Consider the following 8,963-nt stretch of genomic DNA (forward strand, 5'->3'; position numbering starts at 1 on the left):
AACTTATGAATTCATCATTAATAATACCCCATCAGCATATGCAAAAACAGTTCATGAATAATTGCAGACCTTATTAAAACAATACATCAAATATGACAAAGACATGCATTTTTTCTGCGCACATTTAGCTTAAACTGATAAATCATAAATCATTAGAAATCATTTTCATACCTGATATTAATAATTAACTCAAATGATTACAAGTATAGTTCAGTATTGTTCAGTCATGTTAACACATTGTTAGTTCTGCTAGGCACTATCGCCAGATAAAGGTGTCCACTTTTAAAAGATATGTTAGTACAGATGTCTACATTTAGGCTTTTGAATGCAAATATAAAAGTCACCTAGTGCTGACTGCTGTGCCATTAAGCATTACTAAAATTTTTACGCCAACAAGAGAGAGAGTACCAAGATGTCAAAGGCTTCCACAATACTTACAGGATGATGTAAGATAGAGTTTCCTTCTCTAGTGTTGTTTATATTTTGTAATATGGTTTTGCAATATCTTCCCTGTGTTGTCGCTTCCCTGTGTTAATTTTGTTTCTGGGTTTTGTTTTTCTTTTCTTCTTTTCTGTTCTTACCTTGCTATTTGATTTTTATAAGGGGGGTGGCTGTGTTGTGACCTATGACCTCAGTACGAGGCTGGCGGTCCTTGGACTGCCAGACTCATGGTCACAGTTGCACCACTGAAACCCTGGTGGACAGACCCACCAGGAGACTGCTGTTCCCGCGGGTAACATTGTTCAAGGCGGGGTGACGGTGGTCTGAGTTGTACTCAGTCCTGCATGGATGATTACAACTCACCTTACCGCCAGCCTTTCCATTGTGGTTGTCCCAACATGGAAAAGCTTGCATAAAGGCTGTTGCTGCCCTTGGCATGGCAGTGCAGGGGCCCCCCTGCCCAGCAACCTCGGAATGTGCGCTATCTGCTTTGCAGACAGTGCGCATTCCGAGGGTGCTGTGTGTTATGATATTGGCCTCGGCTACCCTGCCTGTCAGCACGGTGGGAAAGCGGATTTCAGTGTTCCCACCTGTCAGCCCGGCGGGAACATTGTAATACACACGGGGGACGTCACCGCCTTGGCTACATGCTGAGAATTCTCATAATGAGCATGCTGCCAGCCGTGGGGTTCTAAACTTGGCATGTTACCAATTGGCTGGTGTGGGAGCTCCATATCAAACTATTTCCCTGCATAAAGTTACATCTACTGAACTTCAAGTGATTTGCGATTCTTCTTCAGAAGAGATACCAAGCATAGGTTGCTTAGTCCACTGAAACACCAGATCTGACTTTGTCAAGGCAGTGGAAGTTTTCCAAGTTTGCTTGATTTGCAGCAGAATGAGATCACACTTCCAGCCTGCCTATCACCGATAATTTCCAGGCCCAGAAAAAACATGGGCAGGCTTGGGGTTAGAGCGTGGTCTCAATGTTGTGCACTTCATGATGAAGAGGGGAAATTGACTCCGAGCAGGAGGTCCTTTGCCAAATGGTGCTGGTACACCCTTACAGCTTTACAGCATTTACCAGTGCTGCTAAAGTCCCTGGAATTTGCACGGTAGAAACTTCAGCAAAGTTGCAAGTTATGTCACAACCCAAATTGAGGCACCCTTATTCAAGAGCTGGCTGAGAATGAGTAGACTGGATGGGGATAGCTGCTATCATGGGCACTCAAATTTAGTGTGCCTTTAGACTGGAGCCAGCCTGAAGCAGATAGCACAAGCTGAGACCATGCAGATCCATTGTTGTAACAAGGATGAAATGAGCTTTAATGCAATCAAGGAAAAATTCCTTTCTCTGCCATTAATTGTGTAAAAACAAATAGCCCAATTTGGGGAACAATGTGTCCGTTGCAGGTCTGGGTTTCAGTGCCTTTGCACCTGTTGGGTAATGACAGTTCCACTGAAGCGCAGAGTTGTGTGTGGCCAATCATCTCACACTAGGAAAACTAAAAAAGTTTATTCATCGCGAAATAAATAACTAAACATATTATTACTTTAAAAAATATTGTAAAATAATTCGACATATTTACTTCAAATGTAGAATTAAGGAAAACATGCTGCACCACTTTTACCTTTCAATTAAATCTGTAATTAATTTGAATTTAATTCAATTATAATGATATTTCCTATGTTTAAAAATCCCAACTAAACTAAAAACATATTATTAGTTAACAGGTATTAAATGTGATGTTATTAGGCTTTATAAACATTTAATTTTACATTTGTTTTTAAATTAAAAACAAATGTTAAAATATTTTATAAATAAATGATAATATTTGTTTTAATTCTTTTTTTAACACCACATTATATTATTTTATAGTTTTAGCTTAAGTTTACATTATTCCCCGAGGGGGGTTATTTTAAGCCCCTGCCTCAATTATTTTTAACAAGTTTATTTTTTATGCTTCGGTGTACATTTTTGACAAATTAGAAGTAATAGTGGCATTTACATGATGTGAGGAGGATGATGGTGAGGACATGTCACTTTAATGACTGCACTGCATTGCTGGCAAACAACTCTTTCAGCATAATTGAATTGCTTTTCCTCTTTCTCATCTACTCTCCATGCGTATTTATTATTCATGAAAGTCATACAGAAAAGGTAGAAACTGGGCATTAAAATCATGCAGAAATTATCCCCTGAGCCTGGTGTCCCCTAAGGTTTTGCACCCAATTTACAGACCTGTGCAAAAATAGAGCTTAAAATATGTAAACTCTAGTTGCACTAATTTTACAGGAAAGTTTAAACATTGAGCACCTCATTACGTCCCTGGCGGTCGGCGGAGAAATGGCGGTAATACCGCCAACATGCTGGCGGATTTTTTTTTTAAATTATGACCATGGCGGTTACCGCCATGGTCATCCGCCACTTCTCCAATCCGACCGTCAGAGTGGTGACGACCGCTGGGCTGGAGACTTCGATCTCCAGCCTGGCGGCTGTCACAAGACCGCCGTTGGTATCACGACCCTGCCGACCGCCATGGATTTCAGATGGCTTGGAACCGCCATGAAATCCATGGCGGTAGGCACTATCAGTGCCAGGGAATTCCTTCCCTGACACTGATAGGGGTCTCAAACACCCCCCACCCACACCGCCGAGTCCTCCCCCCACCCCCCCACCCCCTGTCACCTCTAAAGGTAGCAGGATCCCCCTTCCCACCCCTACCCCCAACATTACAACACACCCCCAACCTACACGCATACAGACACAACCAATACACATACCCGCACACATACCAACATACATACCAACATGCACACACACAGTCATAAACGCACACATACATACAGACATACATGCACACATACTCACAGACATACAAACAGGCAGACACGTGCACATTTTCAACAACAGAACACCCCCGCATGCATACTCACACACTCCCTCAACATACTCACACGCACACCCCCATGCACGCACACAACACACAAGCCCCCCCACTCCCCTCCCCAACGGACGATCAACTTACATTGTCCGTTGATCTTCCAGAAGGGGACGGGATCCATGGGGCTGCTCCACCGTCAGCACCCCGTCAACAGAACACCGCCACTCCGAATCATGGAACGTGATTATGTGGGCGGTGTTCTGTTGATGGGTGGTGGAGGTACAGCAACCTCCACTTCCCCGTCAACCGCCAGTATGGCTGCTGGTGGCTCTCCGTCCGAAAAAGGCCGGAGGGCTGCCAGCATTCATAATTCGCTGAGCGGAAAACCGCCTGCACTGGCGGTCTTCAGCACAGCGGTTCCTTGGTGGTCATTGAAAAAGACCACCAAGGTCGTAATGACCACCTGAATGTGTTTTGCTTTCGCTGTTTCCATTGCAGTGCAATTCGCTAGCAATTCATGAAATGTATCCTACCAAATTTTGAAGTATAGAGGAAAATCATCTCACGCAAACTATTGTCCAAGACGTTACATATAAGTAATTTTTTATGTCCCATTAGACAGAGACAGTGACTACAACCTGTGTTTGTCTTCATACAGTTCATCCATATAACACCTCTGGTGGCTTTCGGCATACCTGTGACCAGGACACCATCCGACTAGAGACTAATGTGAAAAAGAAAAAGAACACACAAGGCAGTAGACCTTTTCCATTTATGCACCAAGGATCTGGAACAACATCCCTGTCTCCACCAGGACCACCACCAACCTGCTGCAATGTAAGAAAGAGTTGAAGATGCATATCTTTAAAGAACACTAAGGGCCTCATTACGAGTTTGGTGGTCAACAGACCGCCAGACCCGTGGTGGCAGTCATGTCCACCGTCCGTTTGGTGGTCCGACCACCAAATTAAGAGTTTGGTGATTGTAGCGCCAAATGACCGCCGTCTCCACTGGGACAATGTTCCCGACAAGCTGACAGGGGTGCAGGTTGTACTCAGCCAGGGTGGCGCTCACTTCAGTTGATAATGACTTGGTGCTCTGCCAGCCTTTTCATGGTGGTTTCACTGTCATGAAAAGGCTGGCAGAAAACAGGAGCAGGGATCACAGGGGGGCCACCTGCCTAGCACCATCGTAATGCGCACTGCCTGTTGTGCAGACAGCTTGCGTAACGAGGGTGCTGTTGCCCCTTGCAGGTGGCAATTATGAGCTCGGAACAATGCTGCTGCCACTTTCCCTTGGTTTCCGCCCGTCAACCCAGCGGAAAGGTTGTAATGGGGCCAGCAGGGAGGCCCTATGTCATTATGGAATGACAGTACACTTTAGCTCAAAGTACCCATCGATCTCGCCTTGAATGTGTACAGTCCTTGTACCTCTATCGCACACTGCTGACTTTTGATTAATTTTTCTCTGTGCAATTACTACATGCCCACATCCATAAATGTATGGACACCACATCAGAGCTCGTATGCCTACTCTAAGACACACTACCCCATTGGGCATCAATGGTTCTTCAATACAGCATATCTGACCTTAAATGAGACCGCTGCAAAATAAATAAATAAATTACACATGTGAAACTGTGTTTAGTTTTATTATTGTAAACTACAGCTAAGTCATGAGAACTCGTAGCACAGTTTAGAAGGAAAAGAAATACAACAAGGACTAATTCAGTTAGCCCATCAAGGCCAGATACATGTGAGATTTCCAGGTTTTCCCACTTCGAACGTATTTATTTATTTATAGAGGACACCACAGCTAAAGCATCTTGGAGCTAGAACCTGAAAACGAGGAAAACAATTAACAACTGACCAGAGCAGAAAAGATAGCAGGAAATTTGCTTTTTTAGGTCCCTCCCAAACTATATAAGTTGAACAGGCCACATAGTTTCAAGGTGAGCGCTATTGCCAAAATCTTCTTCCAGTCCTCAAGTGTTTAAAGCAAGGCACTTCAAGGAGGTGAAGAATGCTGGCACATATGGGGTCAGTTCATTAGATAGAAAGATAGTACTAGTTTTTTCAATGAAAAATCAAACACCTTAACATGAACTTTCTTTCACTAACAACCATGTTCAATCTTAACAATACATTGTTCTGGGAGGGCAAGAAACAGAGCATTACTGTGGCCTATGCCAAACATGCCCTAACTACTTTGGGTAGGTCCAGAGAAGAATCTTCATGACCATTTTCAGTCGGAAAAGCCCCACTGACCAGACCTTTAGATTTAAAGAAGAAACTGTTCCCAGTTAAAACCAAATCCCAGTATTTTAGCCTCAATGACAGGAGTCAGGAGTGATTGGGGGTCTATGAAACAACGTTAGGTTTCTCCCTGATTAGCAAGATCTCTGTTTTGTGCCAATTTACTGTAATAACAATATCATAGCAGACAGTCTCTGATCTGATCAATGGAAATTGTAAAGGTCTGATTGGATTTGAGAGGAAGCTGTGCACACAGGACAAGGTTTTAAAGGGGAATGAGCAAATTAGACAATAAAGGCCAGATGGGAAGATGTGGGACAGGGCACTCTACACAGTACACTTATTCTGGAGTATGGAAAAGGAATACAGTATAGATTGAAAATAATTTTCCAGAAAAGAGGAGAAACATTGAAAAGCTTAGCTTTTCAATCCAGCATTCCTGATGTAAAAACATATTCATATATTCCTTTGTACAACGTTGTGTGTATATCACTGTCTGTACCAATATATTTTATAATCAAATATGAATGTTATTTTTTATTGAACCAAAGGGTCCCTCGGCCTCAATTATGCCTGCTAAATTTCAAGGCTCTAGTAGGCCCAGAATCCATTTTATTTAGAATACCACATTTACGTGATACATAACCTCCTTTTCAGTGTTGGCAAATAGTAGTGGATTTCATCAGAATAATGAACTCATTAGTATAATTATGAGTATGTTCTCCCCAAGGATGTCTCACATCAGTTAAGAATATAGCTGACATTAAACAAAAAAAGTTTTTTGAGAGTAAGAAGAGCATCAAGGCATTCCCATTTCAGTCTCAAGCCTCCTTCTATGACAACCAACTCATGCTGCTTTAAAAGTCAGAGAAAAGTGAAGGAAAGCAATAAAGGGTTATGGTCTCATTAGCCCATGGGTCTAGCAAGACATGACAAAATGCTACTGGCTAGATCACTAGACATAAACATGTAATTAATCATTTCATGTGCTTTCCCTTGCTGCAAAAGTAGGATTGTGAATTTCAGTCAAGCCAGATCACCATGAACTTCAATGAAATTCCTTTCTAATATTAAATTTGAAAGAAAGTTTGTCTGTCCTGTTTATCTTGATAGTGCAGTTCTTATTCATCCCAAACAGTGTAAAATTGGCACTTGTTTGTGCTATTCCTAGCCTGGCATTGAAGTCATTGGCAAAGATGATTAGAGACCCTGCCTAGAGGAATTAAGGAGCAGGTCAATGAAATTGCAATATTAATAATATTGCTAATAATAATTATGAAATAGAAATATTAGTATGAAAACATATCACCAAAATAATGAAACTCATTACCCACTTAAATAGCAAAGCCTGACATTTTGGGAAATCAGAGGGTAAACGACTAACCTTAGAATTTAGTGAGGTAGCCACCCAAATTAAAAGACTAACCTAAAAGACTTCCTTTAGTTCCTCAAGACACAGAAGGAGTAGCTGGTTAAAACAAAATTAGAATAGCCTTTAACATGATGTTGTGTAATATACCAAGGGGGAAATTTATCAAACAGTTTCATCGCTTTTGCACAAAGCAGAGGGGTGCAAAAGTGACACAACCATTAAAATGTGCCTCCAAGTCTGTTACTATTGAAGGGTTTTAATAAACCTAGCCAAGGGTCGTTTGATAGGTTAGATGCAATTGGATTTCTGCAATAGTAGAAGAGATAATATAAAAATTCCCTATTGTGAAAGACAAATGTGCAGAACGGCCATAGAATGAGAATGAACATTTAACTATGCAGAGCTGCATGTCTGCAAAATAATCATGGAAGGGGAAGGAAGAGGACAACATAACTTGCACTTGGCCAAGTTAATATGCCAATCACTGTTGTCCAGGGGTTCCTGGGTTTACTACTGCTAACTAGTGGTAAAGTGCTTGTGCTCGTTCCCTAAAGTGTGGTTGAATTGTCTCATACCTAATTGGTACATCTGATGTACTTGTAAGTCCCTAGTAAGGTGGACCCAGGGCATGTATATTAAATGCTACTAGTGGGCCTGCAGCACTAATTGTGCCTCCCATTTAAGTAGTCCTTTAAACATGCCTCAGGCCTGCCATTGCAGCCCTAAGTGTGCAGTTTTTTTAAACTGTCATGTTGACCTAGCAAAAATAAACTTCTGACAGGCTCAATCCTTCCTTTTTAATACATATAAGTCAACCCTAGTTTAGGCCCTGGACAGCCCAGAGGGCAGAGTGAAGTGTATTTAAAAAGTAGGAAATATACCTTTTTGTAATTATTTTTATGGATGCCAAAATGTCTAAGGGAAACAATGGTAGTAATGACAAGTACATCCATCACGGACACAAGAGAGAGATACAACCGTTAATAGCACATCTAACATAACTAACATAGGTGGGGGGGCAACAGTTCCAGCCAAATGGCAGCGGGCTGGGCAGGGGGGAGGTGCAATGGGTGGTAGGAAAGAGGCCCCCAAATGGAGGCAAAAGAAAGACAGGAAAGAAAAGAAGAGAGGAAGTTGGATGAGACAGGAAGGAGTGGGGAGCAGGAATTGGAGGACGGAAGGGTGGCATGATCATTAAGTTCTACATGTCCTGATAGTGAAAATGTATTTAATTCATTAATCACTATTGCAAGACTTACCTCTCCCAAAGGATGACATTGAATTTATGTTATGACATTTAATAAGATGTAACATCCAAATGAAGTGGGTAACCTGTTCATGTATAGTGTCTCTTGCATGTTGAATTCAGATTTTAAACTTCAATCATTTAGTGCCTGCATCCTGATTCTGGGTCACATGACTTGGTGTAGCTGACAGCTGGACGTTATGTATTTCTCCTAGCCAGCCCCACACCATAGAGAGCTTGGTGGGTCATCACTAACAGGATGAGAGAGCGGAGCTGAGCACAGCCCTACTTACACTTGAATAAGCTGTGTCCTCCATCCACACAAGGGACTGCATGCCACCTGGAGCTAGCCTGGAGCCAGGGCAGGGAAGGCAGAAAGTCTGTGGACTTCAAAGGGAAACATCTACAAGCTTCTCCCACCTCAAAGGAAGGCCCAGGTTATACTGACGCTGATTCTTCAGTACACTTCCGGACCTGTAGATACTCTACCGGGAAGAAGGTCTACTGTGCTGCTGAAAGGACTGTTATTCACCTGGACACCTGCGCTGAAGGACTGCTGCCCTGCTGTGCTATGCTGACCTGCTGACCTCTTACTTGAGTAAGAAGAATTAGACATGCACCTGTTGAACCCAGGACCCCAGAGTGACTCCAAAAGCTATTTAGCTGGCCTCCTGACTAGAGCATCAGTGACAAAAGGCTCCATCAAACTGAACCCAGCACCTGGAATCTGCCATTTGAGAGTCATATCCTGTCAAGTGGCACCA

This window comes from Pleurodeles waltl, chromosome 7, assembly GCF_031143425.1.
Source record: "Pleurodeles waltl isolate 20211129_DDA chromosome 7, aPleWal1.hap1.20221129, whole genome shotgun sequence".
Lineage (NCBI taxonomy): Eukaryota > Metazoa > Chordata > Amphibia > Caudata > Salamandridae > Pleurodeles > Pleurodeles waltl.